This window comes from Triticum aestivum, chromosome 5B (assembly GCF_018294505.1).
Source record: "Triticum aestivum cultivar Chinese Spring chromosome 5B, IWGSC CS RefSeq v2.1, whole genome shotgun sequence".
In the NCBI taxonomy this organism is placed as follows: domain Eukaryota; kingdom Viridiplantae; phylum Streptophyta; class Magnoliopsida; order Poales; family Poaceae; genus Triticum; species Triticum aestivum.
In genome coordinates, this window is record NC_057807.1 from 65,233,059 (window position 1) to 65,245,968 (window position 12,910).

Consider the following 12,910-nt stretch of genomic DNA (forward strand, 5'->3'; position numbering starts at 1 on the left):
AGTAATCGAGGCGGAGCTCTTGGACACGGTGGGGCGACGAGTGGATGATGGTGGCTGCGAGCTTCATGATGGTGCGGGCACAACTGCATTGGCCATGGCGGGGAGAAGCGAAGGAGAGGAGAAGGGGGGAAGTGAGGTGTCAGGGAGATCGTGGCGACATCCTAGAAGGGCCTTCGCTGCATCAAAGTGGTGTCCAGGCGAGCAGACAAGCAGGATGGTGGCGTGGCGAGCTCGGGCGCGCGCGCGCGCACCTCCCTGCTGCCTGGTGGGAGGAAGCAGGTGATGGCACTGGGCCAGCACAGTGCTGGGCCGGCCAGTGGGCTGCGCCAGGTAAGTATTTTTCCTTTTTCTTTCAGTTTTCTAAATTCTGCAACTGTTGGGGCTTTATTAAAAATACCAGGTCACTTTCAAAAATCATGCAACTATTTGTGGGCACTATTTGGAATATTTCCAACAGCCCTCATTTACTTTCATGATTATTTGGACATTTAAAATAATTTATAGAATTTAAATGCCCAAATGCAAATAACTTATGATTTAATTCAGTGACCCAAGGTGACCTAGAAAAATGTGAACCATTTTTTTAGGGTTATGTGAACAATTTTTGGCAGAGGTTCTAAACCAAGATAAAAATGATGAACATTTTTTAAGGGCATTTCAGGTTCATTGAAAAATATTTTAGTAAACACTAGTTGGTTTAAGTGGTGCTGGGGTTTATGCCATCCCCATTTCAAGTTTCTGAAAAATTTAAACATGATGCATCACTCTAATGCAAGCACTTGACTAGGGTTGTGACACTCCGGCTCCACACAGCGCTGGAAAACGCCAGTCACGCTGCACCTCGCAAGCTCGCCGTTGACGATGGTGTAGGCTCCTGCCCGAAGTTGGATCTGTCAGGCCAACACTTTGTTAGCTGGTAGCACGCGGCTCACTAGAAAGTCACGGATGGGCTGCGCCTAAGGTGGTGCATCCACCACCGTGAAGACGGCGACTGTCACTAGGGTGGCCGGGTTGGGAGGCGGTGGGCTGGAGCCGGCCGCTCCTGGTGGCGTCGATGAAGTCCCCGGGGCACTTGCTGGAGTCCCTGGGTTGGGTGCTGGTGCTGCAGTCCCTGGGCCGCCTGCTGAAGTCCCTGGGCCGGATGCTGGTGCTCCAGCCCCCGGGCCGCCTACTGAGATCTTTGGGCCAGGTGCTGGCGTCCCCGAGCCGGGTCCGGCTGCTAGAGTCTCAGTCGGCATGAAGATGGACTCAGATTCCAGCGACGACTGGATAGACGGTTTGCGCAGGTGCTCGAGAGAGACGCCGGCTGGAATGGCCTGCCGGGTGGAACCTATGCGTGCTAGGGCATCGGTTGCTTCGTTGTCGGCTCTTGGTACCTGGGTGAACTCGCATCCGTCAAAGTGCCCAATCATCTGCTGGACGAGGAAGCGGTAGCTCGCCATGTTGGTGTCCTTGGCGTCCCAGTAGCCGGACGACTGTTGGACCACCAAGTCTGAATCGACGTAGCACAGGATGCGGCGGATGCCAATCTCCTTGGCCAGCCGGAGCCCAAAGACAAGCGTCTTGTACTCGGCTATGTTGTTGGAGGCGGCGAAGTGGATCTGCAGCGTGTACTTCGGCTTGTCACCTTTGGGAGAGGTGAGGACGATGCCGGATCCCTAGCCGGTGCGCATCTTTGAGCCATCGAAGTACATCCGCCAATGCATAGAATTCGGCGTTGACGGTAGGTACTGGGTCTTGGCCCAGTCGACTAGGAAGTTGGCCAGCGTTTGGGACTTGATGGTGGTGCGGGACTGGTAGAGGATGGTGTGGTGATCCAGCTCGATGGCCCACTTCGCCACCCGGACCAAAGCATCTCTGTTGCCCATGATCTCGGCAAGGGGAGCGGCGTAGACGACTGTGATGGAGTGCTCCTGGAAGTACTGCTTCAGCTTCTTGGTGGCAAAGTACACGCCATAGCACATCTTCTGGTAATTGGGGTAGTTCTGCTTGGAGGCGGACAACACCTTGCTTAGGTAATAGACCAGCCTCTAGACCGATTGCACCTTGCCGGCTTCTACGCGCTCAATGACAATCACCATGCTGATGACCCGGTTGGTGGAGGCGATGTAGAGGAGCATGGGTTCCTTGGCAACCGAAGCGGCCAGAACAGGTAGGGTTGACATCATGCGCTTGAGTTGCGGAAGGCCTCGCCCGCCTGGTCGGTCCACCCGAAGCAAGTGGTTTTCTTCATGAGCTGGTACAGGGGGAGTGCCTTCTCGCCTAGCCAGCTGATGAAGTGGCTGAGGGATGCCAGGCACCCGGTGAACTTTTGGATGTCATGCAACTAGGTGGGTCTCTCCATCCGCTCAATGGCCTTGATCTTCACGAGGTTGCACTCGATCTCACGCTCGGAAACAAGGAAGCCAAGGAGCTGGCCGGCTAGTATGTCGAAGACACGTTTCTTCGGGTTGAGCTTGATTTGAAAATGGTGCAAATTATCGAAGGATTCCTTGAGATCCTCCATGAGGGTGCCACGCTTCTCCGTCTTCACCACAAAATCATCCACATAGACATGGGCATTGCGGCCGAGTTGCTTCAGGAGGCACTTCTGCATGCAGCACTGGAAGGTGGCGCCACCATTCCTCAAGCCGAATGTCATGGTGATGTAGCAGAAGGCGCTGAATGGTCTGATGAAGGCAGTCTTCAAGCGGTCGACCAAATCTAGCTCGATTTGGTGGTAGCCGGAGTAGGCGTCCAAGAAGGATAGCAGCTCGTGGCCGATCGTGGAGTCAATCACTTGGTCGATCCGCGGAAAGGCAAATGGATCCTTGGGGTAGGCTTTGTTGAGGCTTGTGTAGTCGATACACATGCGTCGCTTGTTATTCTTCTTCAAAATGAGGACTGGGTTGGCAGTCAGTCTGGGTAGAACACTTCCATGATGAAGCCAGCTGCCAAAAGTCGGGCGATCTCTTCACCGATGATCCTTCTCTTCTCTTTTGATAGGCGATGGAGGGGTTGCTTGACCGGTTTAGCACCCCGGCCTTACATGGAGCTTGTGCTCGGTGAAATCCTTCGGAACACCCGGCATGTCTTTGGGAGGCCATGCAAATATGTCCCAATTCTCACGGAGGATATCGACGAGCTCGCCTTCCTATTTGTTGCCAAGGTTTGACCCTATGACAGCGAACTTCTTCGGGTGCACTGGGTCCAAGGGGATCCGCTTGGTCTCTTTGGTCAGCTGGAAGGAGGCATCACCTTCAGTTTCCTTGGGATTAGTCGGCATGGCCGGCTGCTCGCCGACCATGGCCACCATCTGGTCAAAGAGACGCTTCTCTTACGAGGGACTCGGCCTGCCGACTGCTGGCAGCGGTGCACTCTAATGACTTCTCGTAGTCGCCGGCAATGGTGATGATGCCCTTGGGACCCAACATCTTGGCCTTCAGGTACGCGTAGTGCGGGACCATCATGAATTTGGCCAGCGCAGGGCTGCCCAAGAGCGCGTGGTAGGGGCAGTCCAGGTCCACCACCTCGAACCAGATTGGCTTGCAGCGGAAGTGGGTCTTGTTGCTGAACACGACATCAATCTTGATCTTGCCAATTGGAGAACGGGAAAGGCCGGGAATGATGTCGTGGAAGACAGTCCGGCTGGGCTGGAGCTCCTTCGCCTTGATGCCCAACTGCCCCATGGTTTGGCGGTAGAGAATGTTGATGCTGCTCCTGCCATCTATAAGGACTTGGGTGAAGCGGCAAGTCCGCCTCTCCATGGAGAAGGTGGACTCCAGCACCAGGGCGTATGCACCCGGTGATGGCATCACGGCCAGGTGGTCCTCGCGGCTCCTGGCAACGGGCCTCTCGGACCAGTGCATGAACTGCGGGACCTCTGAGGTGACAACATTCACCTCGCGGTGCTGCTGCCGTCTGCTGTGCTTGTCATCAGCTTCACTGGTGAAGACGACGTAGGTGGCGTTCTCATTGGGGAACTCATCTTCAGGCATGTCGGCAGCTTAGGCCGACTGCTGAACAGTCGAAGCCACCTGGCTGGGGGGTGGAGGAGGAGGCAGGGCCTCGGCCTTGGCGATCCGGGCAAGCTAGTTGCACTTTCGGGTGGTGTGGTTGGACAGTTTCGCACCGCTGTGGAACTTGCATGGGGCATCGAAGGCTTGCTCGAAGGAGAAGGCAGGCTGCCAGGCGCCCTTGCCGCCCCGCTGATGCTTGGGGCCATGCTGCCCGGCCGGCTGCTGATCCTCGACAGCTGCCACTTACCGGCTGTTGGAAGCCAGATGCTGGACCTTGCGCTTGTTGTTGTTCGGCTGCTGGCGCCGGTCGGTGTCACTAGCCGGTGTTTGGGAGCCCAGCTGGATCACCTTGCTGGACGTGTCAACCCGGATCTCCGACTTCATGGAGTCGGCCGTGGAATACTTGTCGGCCATGACCAGAAGCTCGTCCAAGGTAGCCGTCTCGTCGCACAGAAGCTTGTGCTTGAGCAGGGTGCCCTCTCTGCACACGGCGATGAAGTACTCAATGGCCTGCACCTCGTGGACCCCCTCATAGGAGTTGCGCAACTCGGCCTAGTGTGTGAGGTAGTCGCGCATGGACTCTATTGGCCCCTAGACGCACATGAAGAGTTGGCAAGGCTTGGGGGCCGCTTGTACGTGCTGGTGAAGTTGCGGACGAAGGCGTCGTTGAAATCCAACCATCTGTTGATGCTGTTGGGCTTGAGGTTGTTAAGCCATGTCCGGGCGGTGCCCTGGAGCATGAGCGGAACGTACTTCACGGCAACACGCTTGTTGCCGTTTTCTATGCTGGCGGCGGTGGAGTAGTCGATCAGGCGATCCTCCGGCTTCATAGAGCTGGTGTACTTGGGAGTGTCTCGAGGACCGTGAACCCTCTGGGAAAGGGCTCATCGCAGATGCGGGGGCGAAAGCAGGTCGGACCGATCATGTCCTCCTCCTCTACTTCCAGGGACCGAGCCAGCTGCTAATCCGGCAATGGGCGTCGTTTTCACCGACTGCTTCACGGGGGCCTAGCCGGCCTCCGAGCATTGGGTGATCAGGCGGCGGCGGCGGAGTTGCCGCCCTCTCCCTTCAAGGATGCGGGCGATCCTTCGGCCAGCGCCGAGCCTCTAGGTTCTGGAGCACTTGCTGGCTGGCTACGATCATGCCACATGTGCGTCGGCTGTGGCTAGCAGTCGGCTCCGGGTCTTGCTGATCGCGGCCGCCGCCGCTAGGGGACTGAGAGCTTGCTCCGTTCTTGTGATGGTGCAGGTGGGTTTCGGCCTTTCGCCCGGCTCCCACAACGTGGTTGCCCGCATCTTGCCACGCGTTCGTAGTGTTGATGAGGTCCTGGAGGTGCTCCATCTGGACGCGCAGCTACTCGCCCTCCAGGTGCTTGAGTTCGTCTGCGGCTGCCTGGGCGGCGCGCATGTTTTGCGCCGGGGTCTCGTAGACGGGGCGTCTGATTCCCAGCATGCTGGCGATCGCAGCGCCGCGTTGCACGATGGCACCGGCCCAGCTAGGCACAGCTGTAGCCAGCATTTCACCGACCACGCGGTCGATCTCACACTAAGTGGCTTCGATGCGGCGTTCAGCGCCGCCATCTTGGTGACGCTGTCGAAGAGCTTGGCGCGTAACTCCTCCAGCTCCTCCTGGTTGGCATCGGCATGGACAGGAGTCGCTAGGGCGTGTATTGGCCACCTCCGGCGGATCCTGGTTGGACCCGCCAGCGTCTTGGCTGCCACCAATGACCATCACCTCCTCGAAGGCGCTGGCATCGAGCGCGCCAACAGGAGCATCGCTGGCGGCAGGAGGGAGTGGATCATTGAAGACCACCACGTCGCTGGGGAAGTCGTTGGTGGTGGCTGCATTGGCGAGGGAGATCTTGCTGAAGAGGTCATCGAGGCCGCTCGCGGGGGAGGCAGCCTCTTCAGCAGGCGATGCGTCAAGGCGGGCGTATGCGAGTGCATCGGGCTGGCTGATCACACCAGCCGCGACATGCTCGCCAGAGAGGAAAAGGGTTCCCATCCAGAACGTGTCTCCGGCCGACGTCGCGGAGGGCTCCATGGTGGGCGCCAACTCTGTCATGGTAATCTCACGTCAGATGCCAGGGGTGGCTTATCATGGATGGGGCCAGAAGTACGTCGTCAGGTCCTGGAAGCTGAAGTAAGCACAAGCTCGGACGGACATGAGATGTACCCAGGTTCAGGGCTCCCCGAAGAGATGAAACCCCTACTCCTGCTCTGCAGGGTCTCCGCATGACTATGATCACAAGGGTACAAGGGTGCTCTTAGAGCTGTTTGGCTAGAGGAGGAAGAAGGGCAAGGCTAGCTCTTGCTTCTCCCTAGCTGTGGGTGTGGTGGAATGAGGTTGGAACCCTTTGCATGGGTGAGGTCTGGGGGGTTATAGGCCAACCCCCCAGGGGTGCAATGGTAATATGGCCGGGTGGTAGGTCCCGGTTGTCAGTGTCTATGGTGGTCGGGTTCTCCGCCAGCTGTTGGGGCCGCCTCTAGTGGGCCCTGCCGGCTGCCGAGGAACTGGCCGACAGGTGGGGCCTGCCGCCTGCGGGCCTCGCCGATGGCTCTTCACTGTGGCGCCGCCCGTGCTGACGGAGGCTTATATGTCTCCAACATATCTATAATTTTTTATTGTTCCATGCTGCTATATTATCATTCTTGGATGTTTTACAATCATTTTATAGTCATTTTATATCATTTTCTGGTACTAACCTATTGACATAGTGCCCAGTGCAGTTGTTTTCTGCATGTTTTTTACATCGTAGGAAATCAATACCAAACGGATTCCAAATGCAGTGAAACTTTTTGAGGATTTTTTGGGCCAGAAGACATCCAGTGGGCCAGGAAAGCACCTGTGGGTGCTCCGAGGGGAGCACAACCCACCAAGGCGCGCCTGGAGGCCCGGGCGCGCCCAGGTGGGTTGTGCCCACCTCGGGTGCCCCCTGAACCGCCTCTTTGCTCTATAAATACCCCAATATTCCAGAAACCCTAGGGGCGTCAACGAAAATCAATTCCAGCTGCCGCATAGTCCAGAAACACTAGATCCAATCTAAACACCATCTCGGAGGGGTGCATCATGTCCATTGGTGCCTCTCCGATGATGCATGAGTAGTTCTTTGTAGACCTATGGGTCCATAGTTAGTAGCTAGATGGTTTCCTCTCTCTCTCTCTCTTGATTATCAATACAATGGTCTCTTGGAGATCCATATGATGTAAGTCTTTTTGCGGTGTGTTTGTTGGGATCGATGAACTTTGAGTTTATGATCAGATCTATGTTTTTATCCATGAAAGTTATTTGAGTCTTCTTTGATCTCTTATATGCATGATTGATTATAGCCTCGTATTTCTTCTCCGATATTTGGGTTTTGTTTGGCCAACTTGATCTATTTATCTTGCAATGGGAAGAGGTGCTCTGTGATGGGTTCAATCTTACGGTGCTTGATCCCAGTGACAGAAAGGGAAATGACATGTATGTATCGTTGCTATTAAGGATAACAAGATGGGGTCTATTTGTACATAAATAGATCTTATCTACATCATGTGATCATTCTTATTGCATTACTCCGTTTCTCTATGAACTTAATACACTAGATGCATGTTGGATAGTGGTCGATGTGTGGAGTAATAGTAGTAGATGCAGGCAGGAATCGGTCTACTAATCTTGGACGTGATGCCTATATAATGATCATTGCCTGGATATCGTCATGATTATTTGAAGTTCTATCAATTGCCCAACAATAATTGTTTTCCCATCGTTTGCTATTTTTCTCGAGAGAAGCCACTAGTGAAACCTATGTCCCCCGGGTCTCTTTTCATCATATTTGCCTTTGCGATCTATTTTCCTTTGCATTTATTTTCAGATCTATTAAACCAAAAATACAAAAATACCTTGATGCAATTGATTTGTTCCGCGATCCATTTATCCTATCTACCACTTTTACCTCACGTTATTTGCCTATCTTGAGGCACCGTACCTGAAAGGGATGACAACCCCTTTAACATGTCGGGTTGTGAGTATTTGTTATTTGTGTGCAAGTGTTGTTTACGTGGTGTGAGGAGGTTCTCCTACTAGTTCGATAACCTTGGTCTCATCACTGAGGGAAATACCTACCGTCGCTATACTGCATCATCCCTTCCTCTTTGGGGAAATACCGACGTAGTTCTAGCAGACATCAAAAGGAATTTCTGGCGCCGTTACCGGGGAGGATCACGTCAAGATAGTCTCCCGTCAATGTGCCCTCTGGTGCCGTTGCCAGGGAGGATCTTCAACATCAACCAGGTTCCTAATCACAAATCTCATTTGCCTCTCATTTGCCTCTCGTTTACATTATTTGCCATTTGCCTCTCGTTTTCCTCTCCCCCACTTCACAAAAAATTGCCATTTTTATTCACCCTCTTTTTCATTTGCCCTTATGTCTTTCTTGGTTTGTTTGCTTGTTTGTTTGGTATAATTGTGTGTTTTATTGGAAATCCGAAACCAAAAACCTTATGGATCCACATCGACTTGCTAATCTTTTTAAAAGATCCAACTATGATGAACCAATTGCTATTGAGTTGAATACACTAGATTATCTTTATGAAGTTTTGCTTGAGATTCATGAATCTGAAAATTGTGATGAAGTGATAAAAAAACAAATTTATGAATTGATTCATGATATCTCCTTGAATGAAAATCATGATTGCAATGGTGTTATAATAAATTCTATTAATGTCAATTATGCTAGTAATATGCAAAATCCCAAGCTTGGGGATGCTAATTTTGATATGTCCTCTACTTATTGCAATGATCATGATTGGGGTGATTCTTCTTACGATCTTGAAAATTTATTTAAGCCTCATGATGAATATGTTTGCGATAATATTGAAGGTGGGTTTGGAAGAGTGTCAACTTTAGGTAATAATGATCCCACTAATTTGGAGAATTGTCAATCTTATGATTTTTTTGATAAAAGTGGGTTTGGGGAGGTCATGACTTTATTTGATGATAATCCCACTATTTTGGAAGAGTGTCAACTTTGCATGCATGTCGGTCATATAGAGAATATGTTATGTGATAGCTATATTGTTGAATTTGAGTATGATCCTACATGTAATTATTATGAAAGAGGAAAATATGGTTGTAGAAATTTTCATGCTACTAATTTATCTCTCGTCATGTTGAGATTGCTATTGTCTCTTTCTTCTTCCTTGCATATGCTAGATGTTTCTTGTCTTGATAATTTGGTTGCCTACAAAATGCCTATGCATAGGAAGTATGCTAGACTTAAATGTGTTTGTCACATTTTTTATGATGCTCTCTTTGTGCTTCAATTCTTGTCTTTCATGTGAGCTTCATTGAAATCTCATACCTATCTTAATGGCTATAAAGGAAGAGCTTGTTGGGAGGCAACCCAACTAATAAAATAAATTTTTGCTTTTTTCTGTTCTTGTGTAATTGCACAATTATACCTCTGATTAGATGTGTTTTTGTGGTTTAAATTAGTGTTTGTGCCAAGCAAGGCCTTTGGGATGATTTGGGTGAAAGTTGATTTAATCTTGCTGAAAAACAGAAACTTATTCACTCACGAAAATAATTTTCATAAATCACATAAACGTGCTTTTGAGTTGATTCTTTTTGTAGAATATTAATATACAAATTTCTCAGGTTTCATAATTTCTCAAGATTTTTGGAGTTACAGAAGTATTCTAAATATCCAGATTGCTACAGACTGTTATGTTTTTGACAGATTCTGTTTTCTTTGCATTGTGTGCTTGTTTTGATGATTCTATGGCTTTCTTTGATGAGATTTTGCCATGGATAAGTTGGAATACAGTAGATATAATGCAAAAAATAAAATATGAATAGGTTTGCAATAGTACTTATAGTAGTGGTTTGCTTTCTTATACTAACGGATCTCATGAAGGTTTTGTTGAGTTTTGTGTGATTGATGTTTTCAAGTTTTGGGTGATCTTACGATGGATGAAGGAATAAGGATTAGCAAAAGGCTAAGCTTGGGGATGCCCGAGGCACCCCAAGATAATATTCAAGAAGTAGCAAACAGCTAAGCTTGGGGATGCCCTCGAGTGGCATCCCCGCCTTCTTCTAACAACCATCGGTATTTTACTTGAAGCTATATTTTTATTCGTCACATATTATGGGTTTTGCTTGGAGCATCTTGTATGATATGAGTCTTTGCTTGTTTTGCTTTGTGTTTTAAGTGTTGAATCTTTGCTGAACACACCTTTTTGAGAGAGCCAAAAATTATGCTATGCTTGCTCCTATGCTTCACTTAAATTTTTAGAGCCATGAATTTGCTCTAGTACTTCACTTATATCGTTTTGAGCGCGGTGTGCTTTGTTATTTTTGAAGAAATGCTCCCATGCTTCACTTAGATTTATTTGGGAGTTAGTAAAATTTTCAGAAATTCTCTCTTGCTTCACTAAGATTACATTCAGAGAAAGAAAAATTATGCTCATGTTCTTCACTTATATTTGTTTGAGCTTATCAAAAGCATCATATGAAAATAGTCCCAAAGTGATAGATATCCAAGGAGGATATAATAAAAACTTTCATGAAGATCATTGGACAAAATAAACTTGATTCTTAGTAATGGTTTTGAGATATGACGATATGATATGTGAGTCATGTTGATGAGTAATTGTGCTTTAGTAAGAATATTGGTGTTAAGGTTTGTGATTCCCTATGCAAGCACGAAAGTCAATAATTATGGAATGAAATTTATATCCTACTTGTGGTGCATTATTTGGTGTTACTTATGCTTAATGCTTGGGTACGAGATTTTTCTCTTTTTGGTTGGTCGCTTCTCAATCTTTTTGCTAGCCTTCATTTTGCACTAAGTATGATCACTACTTGTGCATCCAAACCCTTTAAACTGGTTTTGCCATATGAGTCCACTATATCTACCTATATGCACTTAAACGCCGTTCTAAGCAAATTTGCATGTGCCATCTCTAATCTTCAAAATAAATTTCTCTTTTGTGTGCTCTACCGTGCGCGAGGTGGTGAGGGGTGGCCAATATTTTCCATGCTAGATGTGTTATTCTCACGATGAGTGTTTATTCACTTGTCATTGCACGAGAGTACGACAAAGGTATTAGGTATGCCCAGTCCCGAAATGAAAAATGAATTTACTATATGTTGTCAAATAATAAATTCCTTGGAAAGTGTTGGTATGGAGGGCACCCATGGATACGGACAAGCCATGGAAAGTGAAAGTAAAGGTGGAAAAAGGAATAAACTTTATTTTCTGTTTGGGAACCGCCTATGATGTATCTAGCATGGAAAGTGTTGGGATCTCTAAGTCGTTTTCGTTGGTGGGAAAAGTGTGCCTCTCAAAAATGTTTTTATCTATCAATTTAAGCTTTGAGCTCTGGTACCTCTACAAATCCCTACTTCCCTCCGCGAATGGCCTTTCTTTTACTTTATGCAATTTTTATTTTTGAATTTGAGTCTCCATCTTCTCTTATAAAGCACCAACTAAGGGGCACTATGATCGTATTTGAGCATTGGGTGTAGCTAATATTCGAGAGTGTTTCATGAATGGATCAATGATTGAGCATAATGGGCTAGGGATAACTTGCTTTAGTGTTGATATTTCGAAAGACATGGTAGCTTGTTGGTATGCTTGAGTATTAAAGTATTCATCTTAAAACTAGACTATTGCTTTGAATCATATAAAAGTCCAAATGTCCATGCTATAAAGAAAAAGAAATGTGATGAACATGTTAGGCAGCATTCCACATCAAAAATTCTATTTTTATCATTTACCTACTCGAGGATGAGCAGGAATTAAGCTTGGGGATGCTGATACATCTCCAACATATCTATAATTTTTTATTGTTCCATGCTGCTATATTATCATTCTTGGATGTTTTACAATCATTTTATAGTCATTTTATATCATTTTTTGGTACTAACCTATTGACATAATGCCAGTGCCAGTTGCTGTTTTCTGCATGTTTTTACATCGCAAGAAATCAATACCAACGGAGTCCAAACACAACGAAACTTTTCGAGGAATTTTTTGGGCCAAAAGACATCCAATGGGCCAGGAAAGCACCTGGGGGTGCTCCGAGGGGAGCACAACCCACCAGGGTGCACCTGGAGGCCCAGGCGTGCCCAAGTGGGTTGTGCCCACCTCGGGTGCCCCCTGAACCGACTCTTTGCTCTATAAATACCCCAATATTCCAAAAACCCTAGTGGAGTCGACGAAAATCAATTCCAGCCGCCGTAGAGTCCAAAAACACCAAATGCAATCTAGACACCATCTCGGAGGGGTGCATCGTGTCCATTGGTGCCTCTCTGATAATGCGTAAGTAGTTCTTTGTAGACCTATGGGTTTGTAGTTAGTAGCTAGATGGCTTCCTCTCTTTCTCTCTTGATTATCAATACAATGGTCTCTTGGAGATCCATATGATGCAGGTCTTTTTGCAGTGTGTTTGTTCGGATCCGATGAACTTTGAGTTTATGATCAGATCTATGTTTTTTGCATGAAAGTTATTTGAGTCTTATTTGATCTCTTATATGCATGATTGATTATAGCCTCATATTTCTTCTCTGGTATTTGGGTTTTGTTTGGCCAACTTGATCTATTTATCTTGCAATGGGAATACGTGCTTTGTGATGGGTTCGATCTTACGGTGCTTGATCCCAGTGACAGAAAGGGAAACGACACATATGTATCATTGCTATTAAGGATAACAAGATGCGGTCTATTTCTACATAAATAGATCTTGTCTACATCATGTGATTGTTCTTATTGCATTACTCCGTTTCTCCATGAACTTAATACACTAGATGCATGCTGGATAGCGGTTGGTGTGTGGAGTAATAGTAGTAGATGTAGGCAACAGTCGGTCTATTAATATTGGATGTGATGCCTATATAATGATCATGGCCTGGATATCGTCATGATGATT